Raw genomic sequence first — 24,397 nt, forward strand, 5'->3', positions numbered from 1 at the left:
TATAACAATTTAACTATATTTTCCAACAATATTTGAAGACACAATACTGCATTTACACAATAACAGACAGATACATTTTTCCGTATTATTGTCTTTCTTCAGTCTCAGAATTAATTAAACAATGCACATAAATGCAAAGACAGGGATATGTAAAGCCATAAAAAATTAATTGGACAGCCAAAGTTTTACCACACAAATATGTAAATGCTTAATGTTTGTCATTTATAAGCTGGGCAGAGATCGAAAAAGCTTTGCCATTTTCCATGTTGTGATTTATCACACAATAGTCTGCTGAGGGTGTAATTTGTTACTGCAGTCAGTCCATCTGCCTTTACATCCAACATGCCTGTACACTTTCACCCAGGTCGATGCATCCTTCCTTACATCCAGTATGCTCAACTACATGCATGTGTCACTAAGTACAGTATGCTCAACTCCATGCATGTGTCACTACATACAGTATGCTCAACTCCATGCATGTGTCACTACGTACAGTGAGTATGCTGAACTCAATGCATGTCTCTTGGTCCAATATGCTCAACTCCCTATGGCTGAACTTACATGCAATACATACTTAAGTCTATCTATCCGCCAACAGAAATTAAGTTTGCTTTCATTATTTGAAAGCACTCCAGCTAAATAGAGTTTCTTGGATGAATTCAGTGTCAGACTGGGAACCACAATTTTGTGAGTTCTGTCATATTTGTGAGATCCAACTGTGAAGGTCTGTGTTGCATATATTATAGGTAGTTAGATTCATAAAGTGTATTCGTGTACTGCCTAATATACACATCAACTTGTCAAGATTGTTCCCTGTGATGTATATAGGGTTATTAGTTGTCTCATTTTGAAGAGATTATTAGACAACTGTGGAAGTCGGTGTTATAGGGGTATATAAATTCCAAACACCAAATATGTCTTTTTAAGGCTAAACTAATTCATTAGGCAAGCTGCATTCACAATTTGTTCAGGATTTGCACCTTTGAACAATCTACACCAATCCTGAAGTTTGTAAGTTGGTGAATATGTTTCCTATACAGGGATGGTCCTGGCTTTTAAAAAGCTGTCGCCAAAAAAATCGCCAACCTCAATATTTTGTCGCCAATTTTCAAAAAGTGTCGCCAAAAAAAGTAGTGTACATTTTTCCAAGTGTTAATTTAGTCTATTAATGTAACAGGCAATGAAAATTACAAAAGATGGATTAGTTAATACTTTAATTACAACAAGCATTAACAAAATGTTACAAAGTGTTACATGAAGATCCGTCGCGATTTTAGGGCTGCCCACTTGTTGAATGCAGTTTCAAAGTCTAATTTTTCACATCTGTACATGCTAATTCTCATTAAATTCTCGAGAGATGAGATGCAGAGCTTATTTCTGATGTCAGTTTTTATGAGGTTCATCTTACTGAATCCACGTTCACAGTCCTCAGTGCTGACATGTGACACCAGTAGCCTCTCAGCAGCCCCCCCCCCCCCTTTTATGGCTAGCTTCACAAAGCTTGTAGCGAATTGCTTCCTAAATCCCAAGAATGATCACTGAATGCTGTATAAATTTTCTCGACAAGAAAAAAAGGATCTCCATTCCCACGAATGAAACTTACACGAGTCAACACCTGGCAATATTGGACCGTTTATATAAGCGTAAATTCACACCCAATTTAGGGATTCTTTCACTCCTGTATTTTGAGAAATAAATAATTATTATTAATTATGCAAAACTGTTTTTTTTTTTTTGCTATTTCTTGTTGCGGAGTTTAAGTCTCTGCAGCCGTAACACGGGACTGATGGCAAAAGGAAAAGATCAATGAGTAAAATGCTGCACTGGCGACAGATGTAATTGTGATTGAGATTTTTTCCATTTGCTTTGTATTTATACACAGTAGTCGGTACTTCAAAGGTTATCAGTTTTCTATGAAGGTTCAGCAAAACTATTGTATTGGTATATGTATAAAAAAAACAGAAGGATTAGCCATACAATTAATTGTATCTGTTCTATCCACGTCTTCAGAAGTCGGTCAGTTGTAGGTATAGTGCGGTAGCATGATTGACTGTATCGCAGCATACAGTACTCAGCCCAGATGTCAGCATAAGCAGATTATGATGTAACAATGCACTGTAAAGATAGGGTTGTCAATAAGAACAAAGGATCGTTTGTGTAACAGATTGATTCCAATGCATTGCTTAGTCAAGTTTGTGGCTTCCTTTCGTTCTGGCTTTAAATTTATTCAGTCCAAATCCATGATTGTATGTACAAATTAAATAACCAAAAAGTATGTCGCCAAAAAAATCGCCAGATGGGATATTTTTGTCGCCAATAAGGAAAAAAAATCGCAATTTGCGACATTGGCGAAGCCCAGGACGATCCCTGCCTATATAAAAAAGCTGTATATTAAATCCATGAGATGCCAGTAGAGTAATATTGTCCGACTGTATCCTTTTTTTGATCAGCTGTCCTTCCTTAGCAGTTATCTGCACAGTCTTTTTTCCCTACTAGCAGACTACTTATGACTTTATTTTTGTACGTGTCAGATGCGTTAAGTATTTTGTAAAATTAATTTTATTCAGGAATCATGTACAGCCATTAACTTTTCCTTTGGAACATGTATTATGGTTCCAGCCAAATCTCAATCTATGATAATTTGTTATCATACATGTCTTGACAAGATATGTTATAATAACATACATGTCTTGACAAGATATGTTATAATAACATACATGTCTTGACAAGATATGTTATAATAACATACATGTCTTGACAAGATATGTTATAATAACATACATGTCTTGACAAGATATGTTATAATAACATACATGTCTTGACAAGATATGTTATAATAACATACATGTCTTGACAAGATATGTTATAATAACATACATGTCTTGACAAGATATGTTATAATAACATACATGTCTTGACAAGATATGTTATAATAACATACATGTCTTGACAAGATATGTTATAATAACATAAATGAGATGCTTTGTGATTTGTGTGCATTCTTATGTAATCCACTCTATATTCGATGATTATCCATTTACAATTTCAGGTCTGCCAATTTCTCTGTTTCCTTCTTTATCAAAAATTCTATGGACTCAAAACGATCTCTGCAAGCATTCCAGGAACAAAAATACCCATTGACATGCATGTCAATTGTCTCCAGCTTAGTACAGTGTGTCAGCATACTGCATAATGCATCAAAGCAATTACTGGAAACTTTTACCTTCCACAGCATAAGATATCTCAGTTCTGTCAAAGTAGAGAGATCAAACCAACGACTGTGGAGGTCTGTGGTGCATATTCTAAGTGTCTTCAGCTTAGTACAGCATGTCAGTGTCCTGCCTAATACATCACAGCAACTACTGGACAGTGTTACCTTTGATAGTTCCATACTTGTTAGTTCTGTCATATTAGAGAGATCTAACATGCAGTTGTGAAGGTTTGTGTTGCGTATCGTAAGTGTCTCCAGCTTAGTACAGTGTTTCAGTGTACTGCCAAATACATCACAGCAAATAATGGACAAGTTTACCCCTGACATATCCAAAACTGTTAGTTCTGTCATATTAGAGAAATCTAACAGAGAGTCCTGGAGGTCTGTGTGGTATATGCAAAGCCTCTCTAGCTTAGTACAGTGTGTCAAACTGCGGGACAGTATTACCCCTGACATATCCAGAATTGTAAGTTGTGTCATATTAGAGAGGTCTAACAAACAGCTGTGGTGGTCTGTGATGAATATACCAAGTCTCTCTAGCTTAGTACAGTGTGTCAAACCACTGGACAGTGTTACAGTCCTCAAATCCAGGTCTGTTAGCTCTGTCATATTGGAGAGATTGAACATAGAATTGTGGAGGTCTGTGTTACGTATCTCAAGTCTCTCCAGCTTAGTACAGTGTGTTAGGGTCCTACTAAATATATCACAACAACTGCTGGACAGTGTTACATTATGCAAAAGAAGAACTATTAGTTTTGTCATATTAGTAACATCCAACAGACAGTTATGGAGATGCATGCTGTGTATACTAAGTGTCTCCAGCTTAGTACAGTGTGTCAAGGTACTGCCTAATATATCACATGAAGTACTGGACAATGTTACCTCCTGCATATCTAGTTCGGTTAGTTCTGTCATATTAGAGAGATCGAGCAGACAGTTTTGGAGGTCTGTGTAGCTTATACTAAGTTTCTTCATCTTAATACAGCATGTCAGTGTACTGCTTAATCTACTACAAAAAGTATTAGACAGAGTAACCTTTGAAAGATCCAGGTCTCTTAGTTCTGTCATATTAGAGAGATCTAAAAGATCTGGAGATCTTCATCGAATATTTTAAGACTCTCCAACTGAATACACTCTGCCAGTGTACTGTATAGCACATTACAACAACTACTCGACAGCTTTACCTCCAAGGCTGTAAGTTTTGACATATTTGAGAGATCTAACAGACAGTTGTGGAGGTTTGTGCAGTGTAAGTTAAGTCTCTCCAGTTTTGTACATTGTCCCAGTGTCCGGCCTAATTCTTCACAACAACAAATGGACAATTTTACTCCTTTCAAAATTAAAACTGACAGAGAACCTGTCTCAGGCAGATACAAGTCACACTTTAAAGAATATAGTCTGAGATATACAAGTCCTTCAAGTCCTTTCAGATTTACTAATACATAATCCATATCACACATAGGTCCGGTCCGATTTAGATCCAAGCTTTGTAGGAAAGCTGGATTCAGTGAGTGTAGGTCAAAGTTCTTATGTCGTAGACACAACCCCGATACATTCAATTTCACATCCTCTCCAATAACTTCTTCCTGACATCTACAGTAAATGGCACTAATATCTAATAAACGGGACATTGCTGCATTTGCCACTATCTTGCTAACTTTCACTTTATTTCTATGTCTATAATGGCACATCTCTAAATCCACCAATTCTCCTTCTCCACTCCTCAATGTCTCCCAACAACCTCTGCACAATTCATTCACTTTTTCGAGCACTCTGTTACCAAGCTCAGGCATCAGGCCAACAAGGAATACAATGATATTTTCATTTTGCTGCACGTCATTTAAATCTTCTATTGAAGAAATAAAATTTGCTAATTTTTCTGGCTTGAGAAGGAAGCATAGAGCTGTGAAGAATTCTTGCATTGTTTTATGTATGAAACTCACATTAGTTTTCATATAAAGATTTGACACAGAATCTTGGACTGACAATATGCCTAGTTGCAGAGCCACACACAGTTTTTCCTCTCCCCTATCACCAATGGCATTTAGTAATTCCGTCTTTTGAAACACTAGTGAGTTCTCCTTTTCACTGCTGAGTAAAAAGTGGTGAGCAACTTCACAAAGTGAAAGCAGAAACCCTTCTCCGAAATTCACCACCAGAGAACTTGCAGATATTTTACTAGGCAATGGAAATTGAGTATCATCTAGTATAAATCTCTGTCTCCTGTGATTAGGGTTTTTCTTGTACTTTTCCTTCAATCGATCTGCCACCAGATTTAGGAACCAAATATACAGCTCACAGAGCTTAATTGGTAATGACCTTTCATTTTCATACCACACCACTGCCAGGAAAAGAAGGAGAAGGGGCACATGAATTAACTGTTTAGCCAACACAATGCGTGCTATATCAGCTTCAAATTGTTTAATAACATTGCTATCATTGTAACATTTTATGAAAATATTCTCAGCAAATTTCAGAGCATTAATCCAATTAAATCCTTTAAGATCCAGCAGCAGGTCTATTTCTGTCCCCTCGTGTAACTCCATCTGGGACATTTTCCAAGGTCTAGAAGAAATCAGAAAACAACAATTTGGATAGACTCTACGGGTGACAATATTTTCAAGGAATCTAGACTGTACAATCGTCTCATCTAGACCATCTAGAATAAACAATAATTTGTCCCCATGATCTTTCAACAGAGTTCCCAAGATATTTTTATTGGGTACGTCCTCCAAAGGAAACTGAGCACATATAACCTCAATTAAAGTTTCCTCAACTGAAACCTCTCGTAGATTCAGATAAAACAAGATGTCAAACATCTTAAGAACTGCCTCATCCTGGAAAAAAGAATCTTGAACAACTGCGTTTCCTTCATGAGCATTGCACCATGCATGCAAAACTTTCCTACAAAAGGTGGTTTTCCCTAATCCTCCTTTTCCGCGCAAATAAATACGTTTAAACTTTGAACCTCTCCTGTCCACAAATATTTGTGTATAACTGGTGACCTCGATTGGTTCTTTGGAGTGAGACTGAGCAACCTTATTTTGTGTGTAGACATATTTGCTTCCCCCTTGTGTGTTACTGCCATCTTGTTTCTCTTCAATGACTAAGTCAACATAGATGTTATCAATATCACATCTCTTCTTTTCAAATATTGGAGACACCTGAATACACCTCAAGGTTCTGTATGCTTGAATTAAATCACCTCGAAGCTTGCTGATGTCTGCAAAGTGAATTAAACATCTGTTAAAGTCTTTAAATTTCTTAGTACTATTAATACTTAACTGGTGTACAAGCAATTCTAGTCAAGAGCATCTAACATACAAACCAAAAAAAAAACTGAAAACAAACAACAGCAAAATAACAGTAAGCTTCACGAACATTCTGGTATTCATGGCCAGCCTGTATGCCAAGATGCTTTTCATCTTATTTGGTGTAGTTCTGTTTAGTAACTTTTTACAAGCACTCATTGCAAAGTTTATTTTTCTTCAAAAAGGCAGCCATATTTCATGGAGGAATGGTATCATATGTATGAAATTGAAAGGTCGTAATGCTAAACATGTCCGTATCTGCTAACAAATGGCTCTAGTGGGCCTCTTATCACTGGCTTGCATAACTTAACAGAATACCATTTCACTATGCGGTTTATGCAATATTTAATGCACACAATCAGTGTAAACTATCCCCCAAACTTGGCATCGTGTCAAATGTACCTATTCAATCATAGTCTCAATTCTTTGCAAAGATAAAGGCATACATAAGTCCCCTCACGATTATACATAGGCCTCACTCATAATCTTCTGGAATGATGCAAATAAAGAATGGCAGTTTAAAGTTGGAGTTGGGTTTCCCATCAAATCTCAGCTATCAGATTTTCTGGAGTGCCTACGGAATTATCTGAGGAGCAGAATGTTGTAAAGGATCAGTCGATCCCATCTAATGCTTAAGGCATCCACTTCCCATGCCTTCTAATCTGGGACAGGGAAGATTTCTTCTTCTGCCAATACTGTGCTGGGTTCCTCTGGAACATAATCACACATGGTGTAAACTATGTATATGTAATGGGAGGTGTAGCTAAAAACAGGTTAAAAACATCCCTGGTCTGGAGCTAAGTGATTACCATATCAACACCTGCTGTGAAAGCATCAATATAATTGGTGTTAACTAAGGAGGCTGGTAAGGAGCTCCACAGGTAGAAGCTCCTTGTTCAGTCCTGTTACATCATCAAGTCCACCAGGATTCCCCTACACAGTCTGAACAGGAATCTTATAAGGACTGGTGCAGAGACCATTCCATGTGGACCACTGTGTTTCCTGGACCGATTATCAACCAAAATATTTTTCTTGCCCAGAATGTAGTGAACTCAGTCGGTAATCCATTCCAAATTTATCCAGTGATGGATAATTCAGAACACCCTCTGTGCAAAGAGAAGGATCATGTGTACCTTCTTGTCACCTGAAGTATACTGATACTGACAAGTTATCAGAGGACCATCACACAACAGTTCCTTATATGTTTGACTCCACTCCACCTTAGGCAAGGGGATGGAACCCGCTGACTTCAGATATGTAATATTTTTTATTTGGAACAACTAGCTGTGATAAGAAGTCTTTAGGTGAAAACCCCATACTGATTTTCCATTAAGAATGAGTAGAAACATCAAGATTCTGAAAATGGCAACCATGGCAGCGATACTGGATGTCAGATTTGCACCATTTATTTTCATTTTGGTCCATCTAGATATTATAATAAGTCTCTTAATAAAAACTACATGTAGATATGACCGTCCATTCAGCAGAAACAATTATAACAAATGATTTTAAAGATGTTACTATGGTGACCATACTGAATGTCAGATGGCTATCATTATCACTGAGTAGCAATAAGATTTTCAAGATTGATGACATGGTGGAAAAACTGGATATCAGTTCCAGTTCAGCACCATTTCCATTTAGGTCCAACAGAATATCATAAAAAGCCTTACAGTAAAAGAGGTATGCTGATATGGCCATTCATTCAGGAGGAATATCAAATTGATTTTCAATATGACTGCTGTCATTGCTATATTGGAAGTATATCCTGGTAATATTTTCATTTAGGACCAATAGATCTTGGGATCGATATGTGTAAAGTTTCATGGCAATCCTCTGAGTAGTTTAGGAGGAGTAGCAATAAGAAACTATTGGTGACAAATGGACAAACAATGGACTTTGTATGACAGCTAGGCTATCTGATGGTCTGTTATGGTCTACAACCAGCAGAGCTAACAAACACATGTAAAAGATAGTATTGTCGAATGGCTGAGCTTGGTTGATCACCAGAAATGAATAAGAAATTAGAGCAGATGGCTGGGAGGCTTTCTGAATCACACATCTCTTTTTCCATTAGGTCTTTTAAATCTGTGGTTCCCAGCAGCCAATAAATCCATGAAACTTGCTACCCCATGAAACGAGTGAAACCCTGATCTTATGATTCTGGTAATATTGGTGTGCTAAATTCAAAAAAGAATTATAAATTCCATCATGTATGATTCACATTATTTTAATGAGCGTATCTATGTAATTGCAGGTGTGATATCATACAGAGAACCAAAATGTCTTAATCTCAGTGCTTAAATTCCTTTAAATAAAGTCAAGGATCACACACACATATCCAATGTACAGAGAGTTGTTGTTATTGTTGTGGGGTTTAACGCCACATTTCAGCACACGATAGGCTATGCATGACGGCCAGTATTAATGGTGGAGGAAGAACCCAGGAAAACCCCTGGAAGAACCACCGACCCACGAGAAGCTACTGGCGAGCTTTCTCACATACCCACGTTAACCGAATCCTGGATTCGAACCCACGCAGACAGAGATGAGATGGCAGTGATCCTTAATGGAGAACGCTTTAGACCACTCGGCCACTCGGATCCCCCAATGTACAGAGAGACTGAGATAACTAATCAGGGCCAGCACCAGATTATCTGGTGCCCTAGGCAAGGTTAGATTCTGGTGCCCCCTCCCCCCAGGAAAATATTTCAGTGTTTCGGTCAGACTGAATCTACTCCATTATTTGTCCCTGTATGAAATAAACCAGGATAAAAAACGACCCTCAATAAAACTGAAATTTATTTATTTTTCAAAACTGTTGCTGATTTGGAGAAATGCGCCCCCTGAAATCAGCGCCTTAGGCAGCTGCTTAGTTTGCCTATATGGTATCACCGGCCCTGTAACTAATCATATTCATCTAACCTCAACTCGCCATTTCTTTCTTTAATTCAGTTATCTGTTTCACAGGTCTTACTGTCCTTCAGCTATACATATGGACCTACCCATAAAAAGTGCATTCTGCAGTGTCTTGTATTTCAGCCTATATGTGCTGCATGAACTGGACTGCCATTGTAATGTAACTTTCCAGTAGTGAGCAATAAACATTAATCTCTGTACTACATGCCACAACATAGACAACCATGATTACTACTAGTTCTAATCAACTTTGTGCACAACATGGACAGATTAAATGTCCAATGCAGATGTGTGGATGTTCTGAAATTCACAACATATGGAGATTCTGTTAGGAATGGTTTGCTCTATATTCTTGCACTTTGATTATTCATTGTAATATTAAGTTAAACAAATATTGTCAAACTAAGACTGACTCTCTCTCTCTTAGTAAACAATACCTTGAAAGCCATGATAAATGCTAGATTGATTATTCACTTGAATATGTTAATACATAAGCAATTCATTTATTTGATCTCCAAATGCATAATTAAAGAGATAAAAGTCTACCATACCGTCTAGTTCAATTGATGACACAGATGCAGCATCTGAAATAGTAAATTATGTGGTTTAATTTATTTCAGTGTGTTATTTCAGTGTGTTATTTCAGTAAATGAAGGATGGCAGAAAAGAGATTTATGAAGTACATATATTTTAAAAGTTAGTGGTGTTTAAGAAACATGGGATTTGCTATTTGGTGGAGAATACTGTAGTTATTTGTAATAGTTGAATGTTAGATACTTTTAGTGTCTTAACATGTAGATATGTCAATTTGGTTTAGGATTATGTACAAAACAGGATTATGTACAAAACAGGTACGCAAACTGGTTCACCTTAATGTGAGTTTTGTATGCAAAAAATAAAGTACAATAAGTTCATTCAGTTGCATTTTATTTAATAAATATTACTTTTCAGTTATTCTTGTCTAATGCTAAACTCATGCTCATGATTTCTGTGTACAAAGATTTGATATTCTATCTTTCTTTATGCTAAACTCATGCTCATGATTTCTGTGTATAAAGATTTGCTCTTCTGTCTTTCTTTCTAATGTTAAAGTCACACCCATGAATTCTGTGTACAAAGATTTGCTATTCTTTCTTTCTTTATGCTAAACTCATGCTCATGATTTCTGTGTACAAAGATTTGTTATTCTTTCTTTCTTCATGCTAAACTCATGCCCATGATTTATGTGTACAAAGATTTGCTATTCTTTCTTTCTAATGTTAAACTCATGCTCATGATTTCTTTTTTACAAAGATTTGATATTCTGTCTTTCTTTCTAATGCTAAACTCATGCCTATGATTTCTGTATACAAAGATTTGCTATTCTTTCTTTCTAATGTTAAACTCATGCACATGATTTCTTTTTTACAAAGATTTGATATTCTTTCTTTCTAATGCTAAACTCATGCCCATGATTTCTGTGTACAAAGATTTGCTATTCTTTCTTTCTAATGTTAAACTCATGCTCATGATTTCTGTGTACAAAGATTTGTTATTCTTTCTTTCTTTATGCTAAACTCATACTCATGATTTCTGTGTACAAAGATTTGTTATTCTTTCTTTCTTTATGCTAAACTCATGCTCATGATTTCTGTGTACAAAGATTTGTTATTCTTTCTTTCTTCATGCTAAACTCATGCCCATGATTTATGTGTACAAAGATTTGCTATTCTTTCTTTCTAATGTTAAACTCATGCTCATGATTTCTTTTTTACAAAGATTTGATATTCTGTCTTTCTTTCTAATGTTAAACTCATGCCCATGATTTCTGTGTACAAAGATTTGCTATTCTTTCTTTTTAATGTTAAACTCATGCTCATGATTTCTTTTTTACAAAGATTTGATATTCTGTCTTTCTTTCTAATGCTAAACTCATGCCCATGATTTCTGTATACAAAGATTTGCTATTCTTTCTTTCTAATATTAAACTCATGCTCATGATTTCTGTGTACAAAGATTTGATATTCAGTCTTTCTTTCTAATGCCAAACTCATGCCCATGATTTCTGTGTACAAAGATTTGCTATTCTTTCTCATGATGTATATACTTAGTATAGGTGTATGCATTGTGTTCCTATTGAATGAAAGAGACAGACAGACAAGAGTGAGAGCTACCGATATTAGATGAGCCACAAGCCATCGGACCATCACTGTAACTGCGTTTTCTCATTTGTCTAGCTATGTATTCTTCTTCATTCTTTAAAACATCCAATACATCTATATACCCACTAGCTTTCAGAGCATCCTCCAAAATGTCATACTTCCCTGCTTTCAAGATTCCTCTCTTCTCCATTAGACGAAACACATCTGTTGGATTTTGCTGCACCCTGTTCAACATTTCATCAGGAATGTAAGACTCCAAGTAAAAGATGAAATTTGTGTACGTTGGATCATTTGGGTCCATCATATCACACAATTTTATCATAAGAGATTTGTGTTGTCGATTAACCTCCTTTGAGACTGATGCCATTTTCTATAAAAGGTGATACAACTTTTCTTCCATTCAATGATTAAGTAACTTTCATGGTACATGAAAAATACTTAGAAACACAAGATAGTCATATAACCCTCTAGCATGCAAAATAATTCTCTTCTCCATTTCTTGAGTATTTCCTTTTCGATAACTCAAAGTAATCCATCTGAAATGGTTCTTCAAATATCAGTCATATTATTTTAACCCATATATTCATGTATCTGGTAAACATAGGACTGATGGACTAAATCAGTGAATATGTATCTGTTATATACAGGACTGATAAATTCAAATGAAGCTAGTTCACTAAGTCACATTACTTTTCATAATAGGAGTTTCCAATATAAGATCTATGGAAGGTCCTCATACAAAGCTACTTATTCTCTGCTTGCATCATCCTTCAGACATTGGCTTGGTGGACCAGTGTGAAGTGTTCATCCTTCACAGACAGGTATGGTGAACCAGCATGGAGTCTTCATATCTTTTACAGACAGGTACTGTGAACCAGCCTGGAGTTGTCATATTTTTTTATAGATTGGTATGCTGAACCAGTCTGGAGTCCTCAAAAGTGGTGTCTCTCTCGTGTACTGGAAATGAATAACAAATGTAATGCCAGTTACATTCCTTGTACATTTGTGTATTACCCATAGCAAGTTACTTTAAATTAACATTTTATCATGGCACTCAGCTTTCAAACTAGGAATTTTAAAAAGTGAAAAGCAATGAACCTTCTGTCATTTTAGAAGGATCTACCTTTCCCATCCACATATTTTAGTACCTGTGAAGATGCAAATTTTTTATGATAAAAAAACACCCATGAATAGAAATGAATCCACTGCATTATAGTAAGGCTTCAGCTGCAACTTCATCAAATTCATTAATTATGATTACTGCCATGTAGTTTCTAATAGTTGTTCATGTGATGCTTACAAACAAACTAATAAAAGAATAATTTCTTATCATGGGAAAAGGTTAATAAACGAAAATGAGATACTGAATCAAAAAATGATTTCTATGAAAAACTTAATCAAAGCAAAACTACTAGTTATCTACATATAAACACTTAATGATGCATGACAAAAACTTGAATTAAACGTTGTGCAAGGGTAAGCTAACCTTTTCTGAGTGCTGTTAGTTGCATTAAAAACAATGAAGGATGAAAACAGCCTTGGTTCTGATGGATTTATCAATGAAACCTTTTCATCAGATTTGGGTGTATTTATGTAAAGAGCTCTAAATTTCAGATATGAAAACAAAATTTTCTCTGATTTTGAGCCTAGTGGAATTATTACATTTATTCCTAACTTTAAGATTTATAAAATAATTTGAAAACCAATTTCATTACTAAAGGTGGACTACAAAATAGCATCAGCCTCAATTGCAAATATGCTTAAGAAGGTACTTCCCTCTATTAAAAGTCATACTCTCAATAATTAAACCTACGGGAGGTTTGTTTTATTGTTTAAAACACTAGAATTTTATATTTATTTTTATGAGCTACTCTATGAAACAAATTCGTCTCCCCCCTTTATTAACTGACAACTTTCAAAATAAATTTGACTCTCCTGAATGGGACATGTTGGAAAACGCTCTGAAATCATTTACTTTTAGTGATTCTATTAATGCCAGTTGTTCCAAGTATTTTGTGACAATTCCAGGCTACTTGTCTCATTTCTATCATCAACAGAGAGGTGTCGTCAAGGAAACACATTAGCTCCATACTTATTTATCATAAGAATAGAAACTCTTTCCACTCAGCTCAAGAAGAAGAGAAACATTACTGGTAATTTTTAACATGACGAAGAATTTAATTTGGGACTGTGTGCTGATGGTACCTTATTAATAGTATTCATTGGCTCTCCACTGTTTTTCAATCACAACTCTCAAAGATTCTGTATCAGTTTCTGGTTTACATTGCAATAAAATCTAAAGCAGTGGTTGCTAACTTCTTTTGGCCTTGACCCTAAAAATATTTGTCCTGAGCCTCACAGCCCCATTTCCACATTTTGATAAGTTAATTATAAAACATGAAGTATGCAAACAATCCTGGTTCTGATGGATTTATTAATGAATTTTATAAGTCCTTTTCACCTCCTCTTATTTGTTGATAATTCTGAAAATAAATTTGACTCTCCTGAATGGGACATTTTGGAAAATGCTCTGAAATCTTTTAATTTTGATTGATATATTAATGCCAGTTGTTCCGAGTATTCTGTGACAAGTTCAAAAGTAATGGTTACTTGTTAAGTTTCTATCATCAAGAAAGAGTTGTTGTCAAGGAAACCCATTAGCCCCATACCTATTTATTATAGGAATCAAATTTTAAACTGGCTCAGTATGCTGATGATACCTTTTTACTATTGGATGGCTCTCCAGTTTTTCAGATCTACAATCAAAACTCAAGGATTCTGCATCAGTTTCTGGTTTACCTTTCAATGTATCAAAATCTAAAGCAGTGGTTTCCAACATTTTTTGGCCTTGACCCTACCAAATATTTGTCCTGAGCCTCGCAGCCCCATTTCCACATTTTAATCAGTTTTGCCACCCTCAACATAAATTCTGGCAACCCTCCTCGATCCTTGTGAATGTCCTCATGACCTGGGGGTTTGGAACCACTGATATAAAGCTCTATGGATAAGAAGGAACAAATTTTCAGAATAACAACTATGCCCCAACATTGAAACAGTTTAGTGTGCTTCTTTCTTTCACCTGTTAGGAATAGATGTTTCTTTCAACTTAGATATGTTAGAGATACATTATGCAAAGAAGTTAAAAGAAGTGAAAAAACTTCTGGGTTGTAGGATGAGGAGAAATCTGTTCCTTACTTTGATTAACTCACTGATTTTACCATGATTTATTCATTTGTTCTTTGCTTTGCTAATCTTCTCTTAAATATTTTTTTTTAAAAACATTTTTTTAATAAATTTTGAATGGTAAAACAGAGAATAAAGAGAGATACACATACAGCCTAAACCACAGCTGGAAGTGACATAGCTCATGTTCTTTCCTTTAATCAATACACAAACATCACTTGGATTATTAAAAACCTTATTCAAATGAAGAAAGGCTTTGCTGATATAGTTTAGACAAATATTCTTTAAAAAAATGTCAGGCCTTCAAATAACAAAACAAGAGTCTATTGAACAGATCACTGACAATGTTCTGGGTGCAAAGAATTTCAAGGACTTCAAGATTCAACAATTTCATTGTTTTAACTGTTGAGTGTTGAAACTATAACTGATAGTCTTTATAAGCAATAAAATATTTTCAAATTAGCTGCTGTGGTAAACATTGGATGTCAGCTTCATATCATTTCCATCTAGGACAATATGGACATCAATGGAAGTCTTTTGGTGAAAATCCTGTACTATAATTATCATCCATTTTGGAGTAATGACAAAACTGTTAAGACATTTGTTATAGCAGCCATTTTGGATGTACAACTGGCACCATTTTCATTTAGGACCAACTAGGTATCATAAGAAGTCTATTACTGAAAATCCCATGTGGATATAAACATCTTTTGGATAGAGTCGAGATAACAATATTTTCAAGATAACTGACCAAAAGTGGAAGAAAAGAGATCTCTACCCATATCTAAGAACTACACTCAAGATACAAATTTAATTGCCTTTCATTTTAAATTGATGCACATAATTATCGTAACAAATCAATTATATATTTTAAAAAATCATTGTCAGTGATAGATATACTTTTTGCAAACAAAAAGTTGAAAGTATTGAACAGTTATTTTATGACTGTACAGTAAATAAAGAGTTTTGGAAATACTTTATTGTCTAGATTAGGAATTATATATTGAAAAATTCAACATTATAATCTTCATCTGTTATATATTTTTGAAAATTACAAATTTGGTGATATAATTAATTTCTTCAGTCTAAATGCAAAATATCAGTTGTATAGGTCATGCTGTAATAAAATAAATATATACAAATTTTAAAAGTTAATAAATGATATGTTTTCTACTACCAAAAAATGGGAAAATATTTAGCAAGCTGTATACTAAAATATTTACCTTTGAGAAAATGTAGACACTTTCGTTAAAACTTTAACATCTTGTAGAATACTGTGGCTAAACAAGCATCTTTTACTGAGTGTGTAAATGTGTGTGTGTGTGTGTGTGTGTGATAGAGAGTTTGATATTGCATTTGCAATATTTGATTTGTATATTTATATTTATTAATACAGATGATTACAAATGAAGATCAAGGACTGCTCCATAATTATACCCAACTCCCTCAACACTGTGTCAGGAAGTGTTAAAATGAGCTTGTACAATCCTGAAAGTCAGTTTCAATAAACAGGAAAAAAACATTATATAAATCACAATAACAAATGGATAAATATATCATAAAGGTCTTCTCTGTTTAGCAATCATCTGTCCTAAACAGCCATATTGTCAAAATTCCAAAACCAGCATATTAACCTGTCAAAAAGGTCACCTCTATTTACCAATCATCTGCATTCTCTGCTGCAAAATCTTGTACAGTTACCTATATAAACCTGACTTAATGTTGGTATATAAGAGTGATCAAAAGATTCTATAACTAATACTTTAAAGAAACGTTATGTAACTGTTTACAATGATTTTAGTAGTTCTCAAAATAACTTCCCCTGGACTGCCATCTTGTGACCCAAGTCCTGAATGCAGCAGCTTAGCTGTCACATGACAGCATATGTAGCAACCTGCTGATTGCATCCCTTAGTTCTTCTTTAGGTGGCGCTCACCAGATAATATGTACTTTTGAGAGAGTGACGTATGTAAGGTGAAGTAGTACGCATTTAAAACATGCACAGTGGAGAGAATGTTGGCATATCTCTATGCTACATTACTGTAATGTGGATGATATTTCTTTTGGATATTGTACTTTTGGACATTTTACATGATTTAAGTACACTGCTAACTAAAATGACTGCTCCCTTGTGTTAAAAAATCAGTCTGAATTAGCCTAAAGTGCACTATACATAGCAGCTATTAAAATTGGGAAAATGAATTTTGCCAGACTAAACAATACCAGCTTCTGAAAGTGCAATGAATGAATTACCAAATATATAAAATGTAAAAAAAGTTATTGGCTCTTTTTTATACAACTGACCTCTGAAGTTCAGGAAGTGAAAATGACCAAGTAGAGCTAGCACTTTTTTGAAAGGTGCACATTTGAAGTAAGGCCAAGCTGTATACTCTATAACCCACAGTACACCCATCAATCATACACCAAAATAAAGGGAATTAAAGGTTCTTTGCATTATAACTAAGATATACAAGGTCTTTTTTAAATAGCCAGTATAACCAGTGAGGACAGCCGGGGAAATTCATTTTCTTTAAAATCCTAACCCTATGCAAAATGCAAAACTGTATAGCGCCACCTTACTTACATACAGGTTTCCCTGTAATGACTCTTACAATCATGGAACAAGCAATAAATCAGATGGAACTGAATCTTGGCTGTATGTGTGATTTGAGTTTTCAACACCAAGTTTTTTGGATTTATGTCTCCATTACAAATTTACATTTGTATGATGGAGTTTGATATTTGACACTAAAATAGACATTAACAGGCAAGGTGCTGGATACATACTGGAAATTTAATGGTACATTACAAATACACATAACAGACAGTCAGGCCAGTTTTCAGGTCAAAAACGTAGCAATATATGGACCTTTTTACGAAAAATGTACTGTCTGCGTATGTTCGAGTCCAAGGCTCGGCTAGCGTGGGTACGTGGGAAAGCCTGCCAGTAGCTTCTTGTGGGTCGGTGGTTCTTTCCTGGGTTTTCCAGGGTTCTTCCTCCACCAGTTATACTGGCCACCATATATGGCCTATCTTGTGCTGAAAAATGGCGTTAAACCCTAGAACAACAACAACAACAACAACAACGAAAAATGTAGTGTCTGAAAAGGGTAATATTGAGAGAGAAAAACAGGATTTTTCTCATTCATACAAGGTAATAATATGTTACCATTGAGAGGATTTACAAATTTATCTAAGATGGTCAAATTTAAATATAAACAGCAAAGACATCTGAAAACTTCCAAAAGAACTACACTTGGAAAACAGAGGGGATGTCACTGGTCTGGGAGGATGGGGCACCTCTATTTCTACTTCACTATGTTAATATTTAGATGATTAAAAGATTAAAAATGGTGATCTCAATTAAAGTACAAACAGCAAAGTCAGAATTGCAACAAAAAACATCAAGCTTATATCTAAACAGCAGTTGCAATCAAACGGAAATCAAAAAAAACTAAATTTTAACTCTGTGGCTATTTCTAAAGCACTTAATTAAAAAATACATATCGAAATAAATAACTTGAAATACACCTGACCTTCATTTTCTTTTGCTATAACACTATGTGCAGCTGCCACTTCTGCCAGATAGCTAAATGCATGAAACATTTGCCAAGAGATTACTGACTTAGCTGCCAGCTGCTTAATAGCTAAATACAAGAACAATTATCCACGAAATCGCTCATTTGGCTGCAATCTGCCAAGCAGCTAAATGTAAGAACAATTAGTCATCACTCATTTGGCTGCCATCTGCCAAGCAGCTAAATGCAAGAACAATTAGACATCACTCATTTGGCTGCTATCTGCTATAACTTAATGTAAGAACAATTAGCCATCACTCATTTGGCTGCTATCTGTTATAGCTTAATGTAAGAACAATTAGCCATCACTCGTTTGGATGCCATCTGCCAAGTAGCTAAATTCAAGAACAATTAGACATCACTCATTTGGCTGCTATCTGCTATAACTTAATGTAAGAATAATTAGCCATCACTCATTTGGCTGCTATCTGTTATAGCTTAATGTAAGAACAATTAGCCATCACTCGTTTGGATGCCATCTGCCAAGTAGCTAAATTCAAGAACAATTAGACATCACTCATTTGGCTGCTATCTGCTATAGCTTAATGTAAGAACAATTAGCCATCACTCGTTTGGATGCCATCTGCCAAGTAGCTAAATTCAAGAACAATTAGACATCACTCATTTGGCTGCTATCTGCTATAACTTAATGTAAGAATAATTAGCCATCACTCATTTGGCTGCTATCTGTTATAGCTTAATGTAAGAACAATTAGCCATCACTCGTTTGGATGCCATCTGCCAAGTAGCTAAATTCAAGAACAATTAGACATAACTCATTTGGCTGCTATCTGCTATAGCTTAATGTAAGAACAATTAGTCATCACTCATTTGGCTGCTATCTGTTATAGCTTAATGTAAGAACAATTAGTTATCACTCATTTGGCTACTATCTGCTATAGCTTAATGTAAGAACAATTAGTCATCACTCATTTGGCTCCTATGTGATATAGCTTAATGTAAGAACAATTAGTCATCACTCATTTGGCTATTATCTGCTATAGCTTAATGTAAGAACTATTAGTTATCATTCATTTGGCTACTATCTGCTATAGCTTAATGTAAGAACAATTAGTCATCACTCATTTGGCTGCTATCTGTTATAGCTTAATGTAAGAACAATTAGTTATCACTCATTTGGCTACTATCTGCTATAGCTTAATGTACGAACAATTAGTCATCACTCATTTGGCTCCTATGTGATATAGCTTAATGTAAGAACAATTAGTCATCACTCATTTGGCTATTATCTGCTATAGCTTAATGTAAGAACAATTAGTTATCATTCATTTGGCTACTATCTGCTATAGCTTAATGTAAGAACAATTAGTCATCACTCATTTGGCTCCTATGTGATATAGCTTAATGTAAGAACAATTAGTCATCACTCATTTGGCTACTATCTGCTATAGCTTAATGTAAGAACAATTAGACATCACTCATTTGGCTACTATCTGCTATAGCTTAATGTAAGAACAATTCGTCATCACTCATTTGGCTGCTATCTGTTATAGCTTAATGTAAGAACAATTAGCCATCCCTCATTTGGCTACTATCTGCTATAGCTTAATGTAAGAACAATTAGCCATCATTCTTTTGGCTGCTACGTGATATAGCTTAATGTAAGAACAATTAGCCATCACTAATTTGGCTGCTATCTGCCATAGCTTAATGTAAGAACAACAGGCCAAGAAATATGCATAAACAAAATATTCTCCAAGCAGCTTTCTCCCAATGTAATTTATTGCATAGTTTATGAAAACAAATGTGAACTTAATTTGTGATTCGCTTTTAGCCATGTAACACATACAAAAATTAATTGGGCTATCATCCTAGATTCCAAAGCTATGTATAGTATCTCCTCTCAAGATGGTGAAACTCTTTACCTGTCATTTCCTGTATGGACAAAAAACAAAAATACAGAAAACCAGTCAAGAGACAGCACCCTTGCACTGAAGCACTTCAATCATTTTCCAGCATAAGCTGGTTACACAACCCCAAAGGTGCTCCCTTCTAATGCATTACCCAACCTTAAAAAAGTAAAACAAATAGGATAATTAAGTCAGTGATTGTAAATTGTTAATGCCAACAGTGGATGGATCACAAATACAACACCTACTGACAATATCCAATACAATCAGCAGTTACCAACACTTTGCACTAAATAGAATAAAATAAAATGAATAACTGTTCCTCTTAATGTGAAAAGTTATGGTCTTGGATGAATTTATGCTAATTTCAAACAAATGGATAGGTACCACTATATGTTTAACCAGAAGAAAAAAAAAACAGGTGAGGTGGTATGGAAAGTTCCAGATTAAGGTATTGGCCAGCTTCCAGAACGAGCCGTGATAAAGAAGCTTCCAAAATGGCCACCATGGATGCTATATTGGATGTAAGATTGGGACTTTGTTCCATTTGGATAAACTAGTCATTGTAATTAGTCTCCTGGTCAAAACTCTGTTCTGATATGACCTTCCATTCCAAATGAATTACAGTAAAAAGAATGTCAAGAAGGATATTGTGGTGGCTATACTGTATGTAAGACAAGTATCATTTTAATTTAGGATTCACCACACATGATAAGAAACCTTCTGGCGAAAACCCCATGTTGATGTAACTTTCTGTTCAGATTAAGTAGCAATGAAAAGATTTTCAAGATGGCTGTTGTAGTAGCCATATTGGATATCAAATTAGCAATGTTTTTATTTACGCCCAGCTAGACATCAAGCGGAGCAAAAATATGTGTTTTGTATGTTTTCTACACCACTGGTTTCAAAATTAGGGTAGGCAGGTCAGTTTGGTGTTTTTTGAGGTTCTTTTTGTTTTAAACATGTTAAATATATATATAATTTAATGCAATCTTTTATGATTTTTTTTACGAGAGGGAAAAGTTCTAGGGTTCAGAGCAAAACAGGCACAGTCGACCAACCAGAAAAACAAATGTTCTTTTGTTTTGCCTCATCAACATTGTAATTGAAAAATCCATGTCGATATGTTCCATCTATGTATTCAGGTGGAATAGCGACAAGATTTCAAATTGGCCATATTGGCAGAAATATTGGATGTCTAAGTGGCTTAATTTTTATTATGAACCAAGCAGACATTGAGATGAAAGTGTGTGTAAAGTTTCATGGCAATCCTGCTTAGAAGCTTTAGCAACAATAAACTTATGCTAATATATGAACAGCCAAAAAATGACAGTGGCAATGGGGCCATACCAAAAGATCTTTAGGTTTATGACTAGTAGAGCTAAAACTGGCAATAAATAATAACACCCTTACTGCAGACACAATAAAACTTGGTAATATCCATAACATTTAACTTAACATCATCAACAGCTACAGTTGTGATATCCTGGCAAATTTACTGTCGATTTTATATGGTGTTTGGAACCTGTAATAAGTTTGTTGAATCTCAAAATACTGTTAGAAAACATGTACAGAATGCAAGTTAGCCTTTCTGTTAGTGTCTATATTTGTGATTTATAAGTTGATTTTGCTTCTGTGTACCTTGTTCAAAATGGTCAATTTTGATGGTCTCATATAGGAGAAACTGCCAGGTTATCCATCGTCAAGGTAAAATGGGCAGAATGTTGTCTGCTAGTGACATCACTGGGAAGCATCTATTTGTTGTACTCCATCATGATGATCAAGCTAAAAGTCTGCAATATTATTTGTCAACTATAAATGAAGTAATAACAAGTTAAAGTTTTGCTTATTGTTTCTCAAAATACCAATATTATCTATAAATGCATCACCTTTTTCATTCTGTGTTATATTGCCTTGGTGACGAGCATCAAAACAAGCTGATTAACTCCTCACATACAATGGTGAGACACTGAGCTATTAAGATAATCCATTCAAAACTAAAATTTAAGTTACTCTTTCCACTACATTCATAGCACTGGGTTTTCTAAGCAAAAAATAACATTTATGCCAATACTGTCGACTCTTCTAAACTTATCTAACTTGGCCAGCTATAGGCATGCAGGGACTTTTCTAACAATGAATCTGGTTTATGCCAATAGTGTCAACTCCTATATTAATTTATAGAATTAGCCTGCTATATTGGTATGCATGGACATTTATGACTCAATAAATATGGTACATGACAAAAGTCAACTCCTACAATTTTATCTAATTTGACATGCCATTAACGTGCAAAAACTACAGTATAACCAAAGAGTCTGGTTTATCAGACAAAAGTGTCATACTTCTATTGTATCCAATCCTGACATTAACATCCAGGGACCACTCTTCCAAGGACATTGTTTAAGCTAAATCAACTCCAATCAATTTATCCAATCTGGTATGCCATTTGCACAAGGGACTTTTCAACAAAAGATTCTGGTTTATGACAACAGTATACTTAAGCACCTAAAAATGGATCAAATCTGCTCTGCCATAGGCATGATTTTACGAATTTCAAAAATTTGTGCAAAATTAATTTTCATGGATTTAGCAATGCATCAAATCTACAATATTATGACCCAATAAACATTGATTCTTTTCAGGAAGGAGCTAGAGCCTTGGCTCTTAATAGGAGTCTAAAATGAAAGACAAGAACTAAATTTCAAGTATGTGCTATATAGAAAACTGCTATAAAAAAATTCCAAAACTGAGAGTTAGTTCTATAATTATAGGTCCTAACAATGCAGACTCTGCTTCAGAGATCTCTAAGAGCCTATCTCCAATCCAAAATTGTTTGCACGCACAAAAATGTGATTTCCCCCCCCCCCCCAAGTCCATGAAAACTTACTCATAAAAATAAGTATATTTAAAGTTATGCAATATGGTTTAAAAGTACTAATTATTTGGGGGTGGGGGTGGCAGGTAGCAGAATATTCAGTTCTTCAAACCTTCTGAAAATTAGTCTTCTGCCCATGGCTACAAATTTAAATTACATTTGTATTTTAATGATATTCTATAACTTTAAAGCACATAAGCACATACCATCCACTTCAAAATTCCATTAGAACTGATTATTGGCAGAAAAATTATTGAATCATCAGATTCATCTAAGTGTTCATTTTTTAGCCAACCAATGCGCCTATTCTTTTTTCCTTCGTTTCTTTTTTTTAATATAGTGTTTGGTATTTATTGGGCTAGTTTTTAATTCTGATCACAGAACCTCATGTGGTTGGCGGTCGTTTTCAATATCCTTATGGAAAAATGCATGTGTATTTAACCTGTGTGTGCGTGTGGAACATCTAAATTGGGTATTCCGAGTTCACTCGGACCCTTCAAACCTCATTACAGACTTTAGGGGTATCCAAATTTGTAAAGTAGGGTGGGAAGGGTCACAGGAAATTTGACTATAACAAAAATCACAGGGGCTCGTTACAAAGAAAATCAAGGGATGGGGGTTATATTATTACAGGTTAGAACCCCCATCCCTTGATTTTCTTTGTAACGAGCCCCTGTGACAAAAATGGGGTAACTGAACAACAAATAACCAAATTAAATTCTTATAAACGTAAGAACAACAACAAAAATGTTACCCAGCATGTCTTTTTTAAATAGCATTGGAAAAATGTTACAATGGTGGAGCGTGAAATCGAGCGTTAAAAAAAGCTCACGGTATTCTCGTAGAGAGAAATCGGCAAACTGGAAAACACAAACTTCGCTAACTTCAGATTCCTAAGCTACAACAATCGATACAGACTGGTTTACATAATTGGGGGTTTCCAGATATTCGGATAACCTCTTCCATTTCTGCAAGACAAATATATGACGAGATAATAATAATGATGTCTTCTTTTATTACAGTGAAATAATTAGTACAAAAACTAATATCCCTTGTTGCTCTCAATTATAATGTGTGTGCGTGCGTTTGTTAGTGTGTGTGTCTGTTTGTGACATAAATTTGTAACCTAACTTTAAAAAAATTTTACTCATAGCGCTACGATGTCTGCATTGTGGCAGTTCATACTGATCTTCAGCACTGGGAAATTATGCCGCAGACATATAGCATCATGTACCACCTGAAATCAGGCCGACCAGTCCTAAAAGTAACCTCTTAATGCTAAACGCACAGTCAGGCAGCTGCTAG

At 35.1% G+C, this 24,397-nt stretch overlaps 1 pseudogene across 1 annotated transcript; it reads right to left on the reverse strand.

Moving 5' to 3' along the window:
- Positions 1 to 24,019, reverse strand: LOC149771177 (uncharacterized; annotated as a pseudogene). The gene is made up of 6 exons (XR_016418400.1): positions 23,925 to 24,019; positions 21,856 to 22,007; positions 11,595 to 12,539; positions 9,993 to 10,025; positions 2,372 to 6,434; positions 1 to 1,032 (listed from the first exon to the last, which is right to left on the reverse strand). The product of XR_016418400.1 is annotated as an uncharacterized LOC149771177 (transcript).
- Between the last annotated feature and the right edge of the window lie 378 nt (positions 24,020 to 24,397).

The sequence above is a fragment of the Sinohyriopsis cumingii genome, unplaced genomic scaffold, assembly GCF_028554795.1.
Source record: "Sinohyriopsis cumingii isolate HCF-2022 unplaced genomic scaffold, ASM2855479v2 utg002078l, whole genome shotgun sequence".
Classification (NCBI taxonomy): Eukaryota; Metazoa; Mollusca; class Bivalvia; order Unionida; family Unionidae; genus Sinohyriopsis; species Sinohyriopsis cumingii.